The sequence below is a fragment of the Oryctolagus cuniculus genome, chromosome X, assembly GCF_964237555.1.
Source record: "Oryctolagus cuniculus chromosome X, mOryCun1.1, whole genome shotgun sequence".
In the NCBI taxonomy this organism is placed as follows: Eukaryota; Metazoa; Chordata; class Mammalia; order Lagomorpha; family Leporidae; genus Oryctolagus; species Oryctolagus cuniculus.
The window spans coordinates 71,122,647-71,138,842 of NC_091453.1; the positions used below are offsets into that span (position 1 = coordinate 71,122,647).

Here is a 16,196-nt window from a genome sequence, read left to right on the forward strand (position 1 = left end):
GCTAGACTCAAATCCATACACTCTGATATGGATTGCAGGCAACTGCTCTGCCAGACACTCACGCTACCATGATTCTTTATATCAAGAAAACAAAGTGTTCCACCACAAGACTATTGGATCTGGCAAATTCAGTAAGTTGCAGAATACAAAATTATCACACAAAAATCGGTAGCATTTCATACAGCAATAATGGACACATTGAGAAAATAAATTATAAAGGCAATCCCATTCATCATAGCTATAAGAAGTACCTTGGAATAAATCTAAACAAGGGTGTGAAAGACCTCTCCATTGAAAATTACAAAACATTGGTGAAAGCCTTTGAAGAAGACACCAAAAAATTGGAAATATTTCACATGCTCATGTATTGGAAGAATGAATATTAGTAGTAGTATCAGTATTATTAATTATTATTATACCCAAAGTAATTTACAAATTCAATAAAATCTCCATCAAAATAACAGTGGTATTCTTCATAGAAACAGGGAAAAGACACTGAAATACAGATAGAAGAACAAAAGACCTTGAATAGACAAAATAACCTTGAACAAAAGAACAAACCCGTAAACATCACAATACCTAATTTTAAGACATACTATAGACCTTTCGTAAGCAAAACAGCATAGTACTGGCATAAAAATCAACGCATTGACAAGTGGAACAAAATAGAAGTCCGAGAGAGAGAGGACAATCTCTTCAATTATACTCAAAAGCTGGGTATCAACAAATTGGAAAATCTAGAAGTGGATAGATTCCTGGACTCATACAATCTACCAAAATTGAGGCACGAAGACTTTGAAAACTGAGACAGGCCAATAATCAAGATGGGGATTGAATTAATAAAGACACTCCCAACAAAGAAAAGCTCAGGACCGGATGGTTTCACTGCTGAATTCTACCACACTTTTAAAGAAGAACTGCTTCCAATTATTCCCAAACTATTCAAAACAATTGAAAGGGAAGGAATCCTCCCAAACTCCTTCTATGAGTTCAACATCACCTTAAATTCAAAGCCAAAAATAGACACAACAGAGAAAGAGAACCATAGACTAATATCCCTGACTAACATATATGCAAAAATCCTCAACAAAATACTATCTAAAGGAATATAACAAAACACCAGAAAGATCATTCACCCAGACCAAATAGGATATATGCAAGGGTGGTTCAACATATGTAAATCAATAGGTGTGATACATAGAATTGACAAATTGAAGAATAAGAACCATATGATTTATCTCAACAGATGCAGAGCATCTGATAAAATACAACATCCTTTCATGAAAACAACCTTAAGCAAATTTGTTATAGAAGGAACATTCCTCAACACAATCAATTGTTGATTGCTACAATCAAGGCAATATATGACAAACCCACAGCCAGCAATCATATTGAATGGGGAAATGCTGGAAACATTTCCACTAAGATCCAGAACCAAAAATGCTCACTCTCACCATTATTATTCAATATAATCCTGGAAATTTTACCCAGAATCAATAAACAAAAAAACTAAATCAAAGAGGCAGAAATGGGAAAAGACGGAGTCAAATTATTCCTGCTTGAAAATGATATGATCTTGGGCCGGCACTATGGTTCAATAGGCTAATCCTCCACCTTGCGGCACCGGCACACCGGGTTCTGGTCGCAGTCGGGGCTCCGGATTCTGTCCCGGTTGCTCCTCTTCCAGGCCAGCTCTCTGCTGTGGCCAGGGAGTGCAGTGGAGGATGGCCCAAGTGCTTGGGCCCTGCACCCCATGGGAGACCAGGAGAAGCACCTGGCTCCTGCCTTTGGATCAGCATGTTGCACCGGCCGCAGCGCGCCAGCTGTGGCGGCCATTGGAGGGTGAACCAACGGCAAAAGGAAGACCTTTCTCTCTGTCTCTCTCTCTCTCACTGTCCACTCTGCCTGCCAAAAAAAAAATGATATGATCTTATGATAGGATTAAGAGTCAAAGGGATCACATAAACAAGACTAGTGTCTGCAAATACTAACTGATAGAATAAAAAAGGGAGAGAACAATCCAACATGGGAAGCAAGATACACAGCAGACTCATAGAATGGCGGATGTCCTAAACAGCACTCTGGCCTCAGAAGCAGCCCTTAAGCCATGTGGATCCGGCTGAAAAGCCCATGAGAGTATTTCAGGCATGGAAAGCCAAGACATTCTGGCAAAAAAAAAAAAAAATGACCTAAATGAAAGATCTCTGCGAGTGAGATCCCAATGGAAAGAACAGGTCATCAAAGAAGGAGGTACCTTTCTCTGAAGGGAGGAGAGAACTTCCACTTGTCTAAATATGATAAGAGTCGGTGAACTCAAAAGTCTTCCATAGCCTTGGCAACTCATGACAAGAGCCTCAGGTGATTACTGATGCCATAAACAAGAGTGTCAATTTGTTAAGTCAACAACAGGAGTCACTGTGCACTTACTCCTCATGTAGGATCTCTGTCCTTAATGTGCTGTACATTGTGATTTAATGCTATAACTAGTACTCAAACAGTATTTTTCACTCTGTGTTTCTATGTGGGTGCAAACTGTTGAAATCTTTACTTAATGTATGCTAAACTGATCTTCTGTACATAAAGAGAATTGAAAATGAAGCTTGATGTGAATGGAAGGGGGGAGGGAGTGGGAAAGGGGAGGGTTGCGGGTGGAAGGGAAGTTATGGTGGGGGGAAGCCATTGTAATCCATAAGCTGTACTTTGGAAATTTATATTCATTAAATAAAAGTTAAAAAAAGAAAATGATATGATCTTATACACAGGGGAATCAAAAGACTGCACTAAGAGATTATTAGATCTCATAAGAGAGTTTGGCAAAGTTGCAGAATATAAAACCAACACACAAAAATCAATAGCCTTTGTATACGCAAACAATGTCATGGCTGAGAAAGGTCTTTATAAAGTCAGTACCATTCAAAATAGCCCCCTCCCAAATAAATTAAATACTTTGGTATAAACTTCACCAAGAATGTGAAAGATTTTGAAAATTACAAAACTTTAAGGAAAGAATTAACATACACAAAAATGGAGATATTTTGAATTTTCATGAATTAAAGAATTAATATCATTAAGATGGCCATACTACCCAAAGAAATTTATATATTCAATACAATCCCAACCAAAACACCAAAGATGTTCTTCTCAGATCTCGAAAAACGACTGCAAAATTCATATGGAATCACAAGAAACACTGAATAGCTAAAATAATACTAAACATCCAAAACAAAGCTGGATGCATCGCAATACCAGATTTCAATACATACTACTGGGCAGTTTTAATCAAATTAGCTTAGTGCTGGCACAAGAATACACATGTGGACCAGTGGAACAGATTAGAGAGCCCCAAAATTCATCCACATATCTAGAACCAACTATTGGACAAACAAGCTAAAATCACTCCCTGGAGAAAGTACAATCTCTTCAACAAAGGGTGTTGGGAAAATTGAATGCCTGCATGCAGAAGTATGAAATAAGACCAGTACATTACACCCTATAAAAAATCAACTAACTGCATCAGGGATCTAAATCTAAGACATGAAACCATCAACTTACTAGAGGAATATATAGAGAAAACTCTGCAAGACATTGGCATAGGCAAAGACTTCTTGGAAAAGACCCCAGAAGCACAGGCAATCAAAGCAAAAAGAGACAAATGGGATTACATGAAGCAAACAAGCTTCAGCACACACACACAAAAAAAACACTCAAGAAAGGAACAAGGCAACCAACAGAATGGGAGAAAATGGGAGAAAAGTAGTTACGTATTATACATCTGATAGAGGATTAATACCCAAGATATTATAAGGAGTTCATGAAACTCAACGACAAGCCAAGCAATCTAGTTAAGAAATGGTCTAAAGAAAGTTCATGTTCTAGCTTCTTCAGTTCTGATCCAGCTACTTGTGAACAGTCTGGGATGAGTAGTGGAGGATGGCTTAAGTGCTTGGGCTTCAGTTATCCAGGCAGGAAGCTCCTGGCTCCTGGCTTTGGCTTGGCTCAGCCCTGGATGGTACAGCCATCTGGGGGATGAACCAGCGAATGAAAATTCATTCTCTCTCTCTCTCTCTCTCTCTCTCTCTTTCTCTCTCCTCATTTTCAAATAAATAAATCATTTTTAAAAAAGAAATGGTCTAAGGATATGAGCAGAAATTTTTAAAAGGATGAAATTCAAATGGCCAACAGACACGTGAGAAGATGCTCAGGATCACCAGCCATCGGGGGATGGAAATAAAGTAAAAACCACAATGAGGTGGTAAGCATTTTGTGCTGGGTGAGGATGTGGGGAAAAATGTACCCTAAATCACTGTAGGTGGGAATGTAAACTAGTACACCAGTTATGGAAGACAGTATGGAGATTCAACAGAAATCTGAAAATAGGTCTACCATATGACCCAGCCATCTCACTCCTGGGAGTGTACCCTAAGGAAATAGCATTGGCACATGCAAGAGTTATCTGTATTCCAATGTTTACAGTAGCTCAACTCACAATAGTTAAGATGCAGAATCAACCTGCATGTCCATTAACCAATGACAGTATAAAGAAATTTTGGTACATATACAGAATGGATTTCTGCTCAGCCATAAAAAGAATGAAACCCTGTCTTTCACAACAAATGGATGCAATGGAAGACTATTATGCTTTGTGAAATAAGTCAGGGGCCAGCACCGTGGTGTAGTAGGTTAAGCCTAGGCCTGCAGCACCAGCATCCCATATGGGTGTTGTTTCATGTCCCACTGCTCCACTTCCAATCTAGCTCCCTGCTAACAGACTGGGAAAACAGTGAAAGATGGCACACATGATTGGGCCCCTGCACCAATGTAGGAGACCTGGAAGAATCTCCTGTCTCCTGGCTTCAGATCAGTTCAACTCCAACGGTTGCCCCCATTTGGGGGAGTGAAACAGTAGATGGAAGACCTTCCCCTCTCTCTGTAACTCTGCCTCTCAAGTAAATAAGTACACAAGTCTTTTACTTTTTAAATATTTTTTTAATTTATTTATTTGAGAGGTAGAGTTACAGACAGTGAGAGAGACACAGAGAGATGTCTTCCATCCTTTCGTTCACTCCCCAAATGGCCACAACAGCCGGAGCTGAGCTGATCTGAAGCCAGGAGCCAGGAGCCTCTTCCAGTTCCTCCACATGGATGCAGGGGTCCAAGTGCTTGGGCCATCTTCCATTACTTTCCCAGGCCACATAAGAGAGCTGGATCAGAGGAGGAGCAGCCGGAACTAGAACCATCAGCAATATGGGATGCGGGCGCCACAGGCAGAGGATTAACCTACTGCGCCACAGCAGCAGCCCCATGCTTTTAAAAAAAAATCTCAAAAAGACAAATGTCATATTTTTCCCTAGTTTGTGGTAACTAATATACCAAACACAAAAAATCAATGTACATCAGTGAGAGCAACATTTTGAGATATGATTACTGCTTATAGATCTTGTCTATATTCTTGAGGAACAGTGGTGTTTCTGACTGTATTTGTGGAATCCTTCACTTAGTAGAGGGTTAAGCTTTTGATTATAAAGTAAATTGAAAATATTTCCTTGTAAAAATTAAAATAAAAATGAGAAAGGAAGGAGGAGGGAGGTTTGGGTGAGAGGCATCATTAGTCTCTTAAAGCTATAAATATGAAATACTTAAGATTTGTTCCATTTATATAAATAAAAATATCTCAAAAACGAAAGAAAAGAAACAGGCAAAGGACCTGAAAAAACACTTCTTAGAAGAAATTGTGGGGCCGGCACGGTGGCGCAGGAGGGTAACCCTCCACCTGCAGTGCCAGCATCCCATATGGGCGCCAGTTCTAGTCCTGGCTGTTCCTCTTCCAATCCAGCTCTCTGCTGTGGCCTGGGAAAGCAGTAGAGGATGGCCCAAGTTCTTAGGCCTCTGCACCCATGTGGGAGATCGGAGGAAGCTCCTGGCTCCTGGCTTCGGATCAGCGCAGCTCCAGCCACTGCAGCCATCTGAAGAGTGACCCAGAGGACGGAAGACTTTTCTCTCTGTCTCTCTCTCTCACTCTTTGTAACTCTACCTCTCAAATAAATAAATAAAATCTTAAAAAAAGAAATCATACAAATGGTCAACCAATACATGAAAAATTAATATTATTAGTATCAGGAAAGCACAAGTGAAAACCACAATGAGTATCATCTCTGAAGTTAGAAAGGGTCTCATGAAAAAAACAAAACTAACAAATGCTGAGGAAGTGGAGAAAAGGAAAGAAATGCAAAATAGCACAGCTGTTATAGTTAAGTTATGTTAACTGTTATAGTTAAGAGTATGTCATTTACTCAAAAAAAAACCTACAACTAGATCTACCATCTATCTTGATTTCAAGTAAACAAATAAATCTTTTAAAATAAATAAAGAAATAAATAGAATTGTTATACATGCACAATGGAATATTATTTACCTATAAAAATTATATAATCCTAAACTTGCAGAAAATGGATGAAAGTAGATCATATGATTAAGTGAAATAAACTAGACCCAGAAAGGCAATCATGAAAGACTTCACAATCTCTTTTATATGTGAAAGTTTGATAAATTGATCTTAACTTAGAACAGTGCTTGTTAAAGGTTGGGAAAAATGTGGAGAAACAGGAGAGAGGGAGGTTGGATAATGGGGCTCTAACATAGTCCCATAGTAGTAATAAATCCCAGTGTTCCACAGACGAATGGTATGAATGTAGTTCATGGTTATGTTTTATATATGGTATAGAGAATTGGAAGACAGGAACTAGTAGGCTCCAAATACACCAATGGTAAGGAAATAGAAAGGCTAATTGCTTGGCCTCTTTAGTTTATGTGTATGTACTGAAATATTACAATGTATACTACAAAAATATGCAAGTATTTCAGGTTAATAATTTTTGAATAAAATGATTTCAGAATTTTCTTGAACTGTAGACACACAAACAAGAATATATGTAAAAACTGATGAAATGGGGCCAGGATTGTGGGGCAAGGAGTTAAGCTGCCGTATGTAGTGCTGGCATCTTATATCAGAACACCCACACCAGTCCCAGATATTCTGCTTCCAACCCAACTTCATGCTAATTCACCTAGGAAAACAGCAGAAGATGACCCATTTACTCAGGCCCCTGTCACCCATGTGGGAGACACAGATGGAATTACAGACTCCCAGCTTTAGCCTGGACCAGATTCAGCCATTGCATTCTTTTGGGGAGTGAACAGATGGAAGATCTCTTTCTCTGTGTGCCTCTCCATCTTTCTGTGTCTCAATGAATTTCAAATAAATAAAATTAATCTTTTAAAAATAGCTTTAAAGATTTATTTATTTGAAAGTCAGAGTTACAGAAAGAGAGTGAGAGACAGTGAAAGAGATCATTCATCTGTTGGTTCAGATGGCCACAATAGCCAGCACTGGGCCAGGCTGAAGTCAGGAGCCCAGAGCTTCTTCCAAGTCTCCCATATGAGTGTCAGAGGCTCAAATACTTGGGCCATATTCAGCTCTTTCTCAAGCCATCAGCAGGGTGCTGGATCAGAAGTGAAGCAGCCAGTACACAAAAATGTGTCCATATGAGATGCTCACATTGCAGGCAGTGGCTTTACCTGCTATGCCACAATGCTGTCCCCTAAAATAAATCTTTAAAAAACAAACTGCTGAATTTAGGTGAGATCTGTAGTCTAGTTAATACACAGTGTTCTACCAATGCCAGTTTTCTGATTTTGATATTATACTATAGTCTTACAATTTCTTATCATTGGGAAAACTGAATGAAGAGTGCTCAATGATTCTATATTATTTTTACAGCTTGATATGAGACTAAAATTACTCCAAATTAAAAAGTTTAAAAGACGTCCTGTTGAACTGCACTGATGTCAATGAAGAAACTAGTAAAAATGTATCTGATTTTTCATATGTAAAACACTTTTACAGAAGTTATCCTAAGATTTACTATATCTTGACTTTCCACAGTATTTATTGTCACAAATGTTGATCCACAATCAAGAAATAGGTTTTTCTTTTGGTTTTGTTTGGCATAAAAATTGTTCTCTGGCTTTGGGAAGTGCAATTACAAACCTTCAGAAGCCTGTCTGGAAAAAATATGTGGTCATTCTTCAGCCACTGAACTGAATCCACTGTTGGAGCCAGCTCTAAAGCAAGGCATTCAGAAAGTTTCATTGTTAAGACCAGGCCAACTCTTTACTCTGACTTGTCCACAGAAATGCACAGCATTGCTCCAATTTAAAGCCAGTAAAGAAAAATCCAGCCAGAAAAGGGAGCTCTTGTAGACTGTAGATGGGAATATAAATTAGTACAGCCATTTTGGAAAACAGTAAGGAAGGTTCTCAAAAAACTGAAAATAGAAACACCATATGATCCAATCATCCCAATTCTTGGATCTGAAGAAATTGAAATCATTATGTCAAAGAGATATCTGCACCTTCATGTTCTTTTCACCACTTTTCACAATAGATAAGATATGTCTTCACATATGGTTTGAGTTTGTCCCCCAATAATTCATGTGTTGAAAGTTTTGTCCCCAGTGTGCAATGCTGGGAGGTGATAACACCTTGAAGAGATAGAACCTAATGTAAGGTGGTTAGGGCATTAGGATCACTGCTTCAGAAGGGATTAATTTAGATTTTATGGAACTCCAGTTAGTTCATGCAAGAGTGAATTGTTACAAAAGAGCAAAATTGGCTGCTCCCTGCTCTCTCTAACTTCCTACTTCACTATATAAATTGTTTTGCATTCACTACCACCATTGTGAGGCTGTCTGCCCTACGTCCTTATCCAGAGGCTGAACCAATTGAGCTGTTGGATCTTGGGATTTCTGCCTCCAAAACTCTAAACCAAACAAACCTCTTTTCTTTAAACGTTACCGAGCCTCAGATATTTTTTTGGCAGTGGAAAGTGGACTAATATATTATGAATAAAATATAGAACTCAATGATGGATGAATGGAAGAAGAAAATACAAATACATATATACACACAATGGTGTATTACACAGCCATAAAGACAAAAGGAATTCTGTCATTCATAACAACATGGGTAAAACTAGGAAAAATTAAGCTAAGTGAAATAAGTCAGGCACAGAAAGACAAATATTGCATGGCTTCATGTTCATGTGTAGTCTAAATCTTGTTGCTCTCATGTAAACATAAGGTAGAAAAGTGGTCCCTAGAGGCTGGAAAAGAGAAGAAAGCTGTGAAGAAAGGGAAAATAGTCACCAAAGTGTCAAAGTTTCAGTTAGATTGCATGAATCTGTTTTAGTGATCCATTGTACTTCATGGTGACCACAGAATAAAAATTTATTGTACATTTCAAAATTGATAAAATAATAGATTTTAAATATTATCGCCAGAAAAATAGATCAGATGTTAGAGAGGTGATGGGTATGTTAATTAGCTTGATTGAATTTCTCTACAATGTATACAAGGATTAAAATATCACATCATGCATGTGCAATTATTATCTGTCAATTAACACCAGTTTCTCAAAAGAAGATAATTAAAGTAAACTCATCTATAGACATTACCAGGGTAAATATGAGACATATTTGTGATTAATTTTAAGAAGTAATCAGATTCTTCTCAGAACATAAATAAGAAAGAAATCTCACTCTTTGGGTTGTTCATAGGTAAGTTCATAGGTTTTTGGCTTGGCATGAAGCACATACATACATTATCAGTGCATGTAGTAAGATTTCCCTTTCCACTACATGGTAACTTCTTCCCCTTCGTTCCCATTTCCCACTTCCCTCTATCACCTAGTATGTTTGGAAATGCCAACCTTCCTCATTTAAAAAATGAAAAAGCCAGCTGATAAACCTAACTCATAAACTCATTGACTGAATTGCCATTAGCTTAACATTTATCAGCTGGCAGGAATATGTGCATTTCAAGAAATAAGAATTTAAAATGGCTTTTAGTAACCTCTGGGAAAATATTACTAATAGTGGCATTTCTGGTTCAAGGCAGACAGAGGCAGTGTAAGGAAATACATCAGACTGGGGGTGCCTCAAAATAATACGCTCAAGCAGTTGCCAATTTGGAAGTCTAATTCTAGTGTTATGTTATTGGTTTATACCCCTAGAAACTACAAGTATTATTTTCCAATCTTGAGCAGTAATTTTGACCATGTGGAAAAATGTCTCGAGCTCTAGCAGTAATTTCTTTCTCAGTCTTCCTCCCTCGCCCTAGGGCTCTACAATTCAGTAAATGTCTAGTCCCTACTAAGCACCAAGTTTGAGCTAAACTTTGCTTTTAAGGATACACAGATGATTAATTTCCCCCACCCCCAACACAGTCTCAGTATTTCATTGTATAGCTAGCCTCCTCCTCATTGAATTAGATAGGGGAAGGAGAACCAATTGAGAAGAAAAAATTCCATCCTGAGATTACAAATCTTCTGAGAATATCCTTTTTTTTTCACACAGTTCCACCAAAACTAACTTCTGAGGAAAATCTGTGCAAGGAGTACTGCTGACCTCAGCTCTTCTGGAGATCCCCAGAGCCATGCAGCTGCTTAGCCTGCTCATACACTGTCCCAAGTTTCAGTCACTTTAGAACTACTTTGAGGGAGGAAAAACTCCACCTATACTTGCGGTCGGAGAGATTAGGCAAAGCTACTTTCAATATCCAGTATTATGGTGCCACTTGGCAACCATAATATACAGATAGGGCCATCCTGTGAGTCATGCTCATGTAGTCTACAGCTGTTAGTAACAGTTTTTTTTCTGGAAAAAAAATAAGCTAATCATACAATAAAATCTTTATTCTTATATTTCACAAGAAAAATTTCATTGAGGCACCTTTTAGTAAAAGGAAATGTAGTATGACCAACTTTTTCATTGGAGGAATTCAGTATAAACTGAATATATTAATTTGCTCATATATTTATGTGGTGGTATAACTAGGTCTCACTGATCTTAAAATGGCTTGCACTAACTTCTGTAGGATTACATAAAATTTTACATATTGGAAATAAAAGTTAGCTGTTCAGTTAAAAGTTAGCTGACTTTTAACAAGAACAACGGCTCTTATTATTTCAAATAAGGAAAATGGAGAGAATCCCTTCTTTAAAAAGAAAAGACAACAAAATGCTTGAAGCCCATTACTAAAATGTTTCCCATGTTTTCAACTTAAAAATACACTCAAAGAAATGTTCATTGTAAATTGAGAATCAGCCCCACTGAGATTGGACAGCTGTGCTAGCTTCTACGGTTTGACGAAAATCCTTTTGTGCTATTTGAAGCCATCACATCCCACCCGAGAATGTACACATGGAAAATGTCCCAATCCAAGAAAACATGTCAAATCTCATCTTATGAAAAGATTTAGGTATTTAAATGTATTTACTATCTAATTACCACTTAATTTGGTTGACAGAAACCATGGATTTAAAATTTTAACTTTATTTTACCCAACTGCTCACAGTAAAAGAAATGCATTTAATCAACCACAATCTAAAGTTTAACATAGAATTGTTATGAGCAGTGTTTAATATAAGTCTGGACTCCTGGTTTTTGTCAATGACATATTAAATTGTAGAGAAAGGAGCTTTCTATCTAGACAGCCACATTTCCTTTCACAAAGCATGCAGCAGTTTCAGTGAACATTTTAAGCACTTAAACTTATAAATAGATATTACCTCACTGGAGTCTCCATTCTTCAAAACAATATATTCCCCGAAAGGTAAGATTTTAGCAGATTCACAGTTATATTTTTCAATGGAAGTAGCAGAAAAGTTCACATTGTTTCAATTCACAGAGATTTTTAAGCTCTGTGGGTTTTTTTTAATGTATAAAGAGAAAGCCAAGAACCTTACCCTTTCTACCCAGATATCCTGTAGAGAAGTGCAGGCTTGTTCAGCTACAAGAGGAAGTAACGTAGTTTATTCAGCAAAACAGGAAAAAAAACAAAATCGTTTACCTCTAATAGGAGGTAGAACTGTTCGTCAGCATCACTCAGTTGTTTAGGAAAGCATTTCCCTCAGAGGATATTGTGGGCAAAGAAAATTCAAATTTTGGCTTTGATAAATTCAGAGTTTCCATGATTTGTACACTTCTTCAATCAGGAACAGAATGTCTGACTTTAATTTGCCACGTATTACCATAGTTTTCTCAGTCTATTTTGAAAGTTTAAATTTTGGACTATGCAAAATCCAGCTTAACTGTCACAATTTTACTTTGTCATTTAAAAAATGAGCGGTAATGTATTTAAAATAAAAATGACTTTTTTAGCAGAGAGCAATAAAAATCTATTTTTACACTGATCCCCCATTGTCTGTCCATTGTATTTTGTTCCTTACCATGACTTCTTCCTGCTTCAATCTTGCAAGGCTGGGGGAATTCATTTTCATCATCGCTCTGAAGGGTCTTAGTTAGCCATAGCTTGCTAAACTTATAGAAGATATTATACTCCCAGACACCATTAGATATCACATGGAGACAACGACTGCTGTTTCCATCTAAAGACATGAAAGGTCATATGTCTTTGCTATGGTGCTTGGAAAGAGAATGTGTCAAAAATGCACTGAGCTTCCTGCTATGCACACGCCCATCTTACTATATCATCATCTTTCTTCTTCCTTTTTTTCTCTCATGCATGCATCCATGTGAGTCAAATATAATAGTTAAGCTAGTTGTATGAAATAAATTTTTCCAATCTATATAAAAATGTTTAGGCCACATTGCTGCACTCTACCATATTGTTTGTTTCAAATGTTAAAGCATGGTAATAATAGGAACCTTATTGGGAATTAGGGAAAACCTTATTGGCTCTCCAAAATGGAATGATTTGAGGTCACCAGAAAGATTGTGCTTAACATTGCCTCTCATAAAGATGACTAAAGTTACTCCTTTAGGAATTCTTTTGGTTTAAAAATTTTACTCTGAATACACTTGTCTTGGAAAATGATAATTTCACCACATTAAATCCTTAACATCATATTGGAAATATGTTGTCTGGGTAGCCATGTGCATGGGTGGAAGAGCAGTAAGATGCCTAAAATGGGGAAAACTTACCAGAAAGGAGCGGAAGGGATTTCAAAACAAACATGCAGGATTTCATAATCTCATTGTCATTGACTCCTTTTGGTAGGATTAACCAACAGTCATTTACAAACTGTTGCCTGAAAAGATCATTAAATGCAGCTAATGAAAAGTTTTGATTCCAAAAAGTAGGTGAAATATTTAAAGTATATCTCATTAATTTCTCCCTAAAATGTTGACTTTACTATTGATGCTGTTGTAACTTGAGGATCTAAGCTTTTAAGTGGCCCTCAGGGACTTCCTTTTGCTTTGGGGTATTTTTCCTTTTATATATAAAGGTTATTTTGTATCTGTTTAAAATGAAGAAAATTCAAATGGTCATGATATAATCCATGGGGCCTCAAAATGTTTAACTTAGAATAATGTAAACAAAGCCAGGGCCACTGCATAAGGATATATAGTGGAAAACAATGAAAATTTGAAATGTGCACAGGAGTTGAAATTTAAGCCAATCAGTTCTCTAAGCTGTTCACAGGGCTGCTTCACTTGGAAGAAAATGTTCAATTTTCTAATTCACAAATCACAAAACTATTCTAACCAGAAGACCATGTCAGAATGGAGGGGATTCCTTACTGTAATTTTATAAAGAAGCCACATAGAGTAGAGATGATCCTGATCAAATTATTATTTTTAGACAAACTGAAGATGATATCTGGATAGATTGGTGAGGAAGTGAGTCTGAAGGCAAGTGAATGAGTCATAAGTATTGTAATAATCCAAACATGAATTGATAAGGATGTAGAGTTGGGAACTATCATGGACAGTTGTCAGCTAAGGTTAAGAAACACTCAAACCAGAAGGTGAGTTAGGTTATTGGAAAAGAATAGACTGAACTGTTATTACATCAAAAGAAAGTAGTCAGGAGATCAGCTGCTTTAGGAGGTGGTTATGACAATCATATAATGGAACTGCCTAACCACATGACTGAGCAGACATCTAGGTTTATGCTTTCTTCGCACTAGTTTCTCTGATATTCAGGGCTAAATTTAGGCTTCAAATTCCTCATTCCATATTTCTACCATAATCCCCTCTTGCCCTTCATCTAAATTAGGAGATCCTAGTTGTGATTCCCTGAACCTCCCTCTGTAGGTTCATAAAACTCTTGGAACCCTGAGCAACAGTTGACAGGCTTTTACTGCTATTGTAATATTGATTTTAGGCCGGCACCGCGGCTTACTAGGCTAATCCTCCGCTTGCAGTGCCCTGGGGTTCTAGTCCTCGTTGGGGCGCTGGATTCTGTCCTGGTTGCTCCTCTTCCAGTCCAGCTCTCTGCTGTGGCCTGGGAGTGCAATGGAGGATGGCCCAAGTGCTTGGGTCCCAACACCCGCATGAGAGATCAGGAGGAAGCACCTGGCTCCTGGCTTTGGATCAGCGCAGCACACCAGCTGCAACACGCCGGCTGTAGCAGCCACTTGGGGGGTGAACCAATGGAAAAAGGAAGACCTTTCTGTCTCTCTCTCTCTCATTGTCTAACTCTGCCTGTCAAAAAAAATATTTATTTTAAGTGCCATGTTTTAGAATTGTTTTCATTTTACTGCAAAGGGGGGTGGGGAATTGAGCATGAGACATATATAGATGATAAAGAAATGAATATAAGATCGATAGATATAGTCAGTATCATTGCAGTATTTGACAGAGAATTAAATAGATTGGAGTCATCATTTTCAGAATAAAGTAAATTAACAGTTCAATTAGTCTCAGAATCACAGTTTAAGTAGTAGGGGAAGGGAATGATGGGCTTCTCTTTTAAGTCTCACATTCCATCATACAGAAGTAATTCTATATAAGTAAAATGAAAAATTGTGATGGTGATGAGAAGAAATAATTCCCAAACTTCTACTGTCTATTGGCTGTGAGTAAACTCAGTTTAGCAGAATGTGTGCTGAAGAGAAACAAGAAGACAAGACACTTCACTGTACTGCAGACTGCAGCAAATAGGATTGGTGGTAGTTACAGTTGGATGGAAGGAGTTTGAGAGATGTCATAAAGGAAGAAGCAACAGAATTTTGTATCTAACTGGCTTGAAGGGTGAGGGAGAAGGAAGGATTCAACACATACGGTATTTGGGGCCTGGGTCACTGAATAAATGACAGCATCATAAAAGGGAAATGGCGCATCATTCATCTGTTTAAGAAGTTTTTACTGAATGTCCACTACTTGTAATTCTCTGCTTATGTGACCTCTACCCCCAAGGATTGTTTGTTTAACATATTAGGGTTTATTTTCCTACTAGGATGGACTCCATTAGAAAGGAATCTTAGCACCTTTTAGAAGAGTAGATAAGGGAAAAAGAAGAAAGGAAAGCTCAAGGATAATTTATCTGATAGCCAAAAGCTATTATTTTCACAAGAATGCAATAAACACATATAAATTAAGAATTTATTTCCTCTCATTGATAAGAGCTGCTCCCGCACATCTTTATTTGAGCCCTTGCTTTTATAAATCTCTCTGATTGAGAAACAGCTCAAGAGAATCCAGTGTTGTTCACTTATTTGGGGGTGATGGAGGTAGCCTGTAGTCTCCTCTAAACAACATTGATTCCTTCTTGACACTAATAGACAAGAACCATTGTCAGAGAAATCTGTGGTGTTGCATCATTGTGTTCAAGGAAATGGTTGATTAGGAGCAATTGATCTAGATTGTAGGTTGCTTGATATATCCAGACCAGAGCAAGTTAATCTGCCCCAAGCCCTGTCATATATTTCTGTGAAATTGAAATATCAGGGTCCTGTTTCCACACTTTCTACAGTTGTTGATGAGATGTCAATACACTTGTAGTTGCTTTTCAAATTTACAGCATTGGCTCAGAGACACTTTTTTTCTTTAAATTTGTTCAAAATAATTTAAAAATGAAATTGTGTTTTCCCATGGAGTGCTGAAACCTTCATATATGGGCATGGAGCAATTAATTCAGACATTTATAAATTTATTTTTGAATGGGGATTTATTTAATTAATGAGTAGGTCCTATTAAAACACAAATGCTTTTAATTTTGCTTTTTCTTTGTTCCTTAAAAAACTGGCTGAGAATATATGTCTGCACAAATTGTACCTAATTTGCAAATTAACTACAGAAACACTGAACATTTCCCACATAACAGAGACATTTCAGTGGTGCATGACTGCAAAGATTAAAATGAGGTTTGGGAGGAGGTTCAAAGCCTAGCTCT

The 16,196-nt window shown here is 37.5% G+C and overlaps 1 protein-coding gene across 4 annotated transcripts in view; it reads right to left on the bottom strand.

Moving 5' to 3' along the window:
- Positions 1 to 12,494, bottom strand: part of LOC100340280 (putative P2Y purinoceptor 10) — a 50,471-nt gene extending 37,977 nt beyond the window's left edge. The window contains exon 1 of one of the 4 annotated variants that reach the window (XM_070066809.1): positions 12,286 to 12,494. The gene's annotated coding sequence lies outside the window, so the exon portion shown is untranslated. Of the gene's footprint in view, positions 1 to 11,625; positions 12,096 to 12,285 lie in introns of those variants that run through there. The other 3 variants (XM_070066808.1, XM_008272964.4, XM_070066807.1) reach the window with 3 other exon arrangements.
- Between the last annotated feature and the right edge of the window lie 3,702 nt (positions 12,495 to 16,196).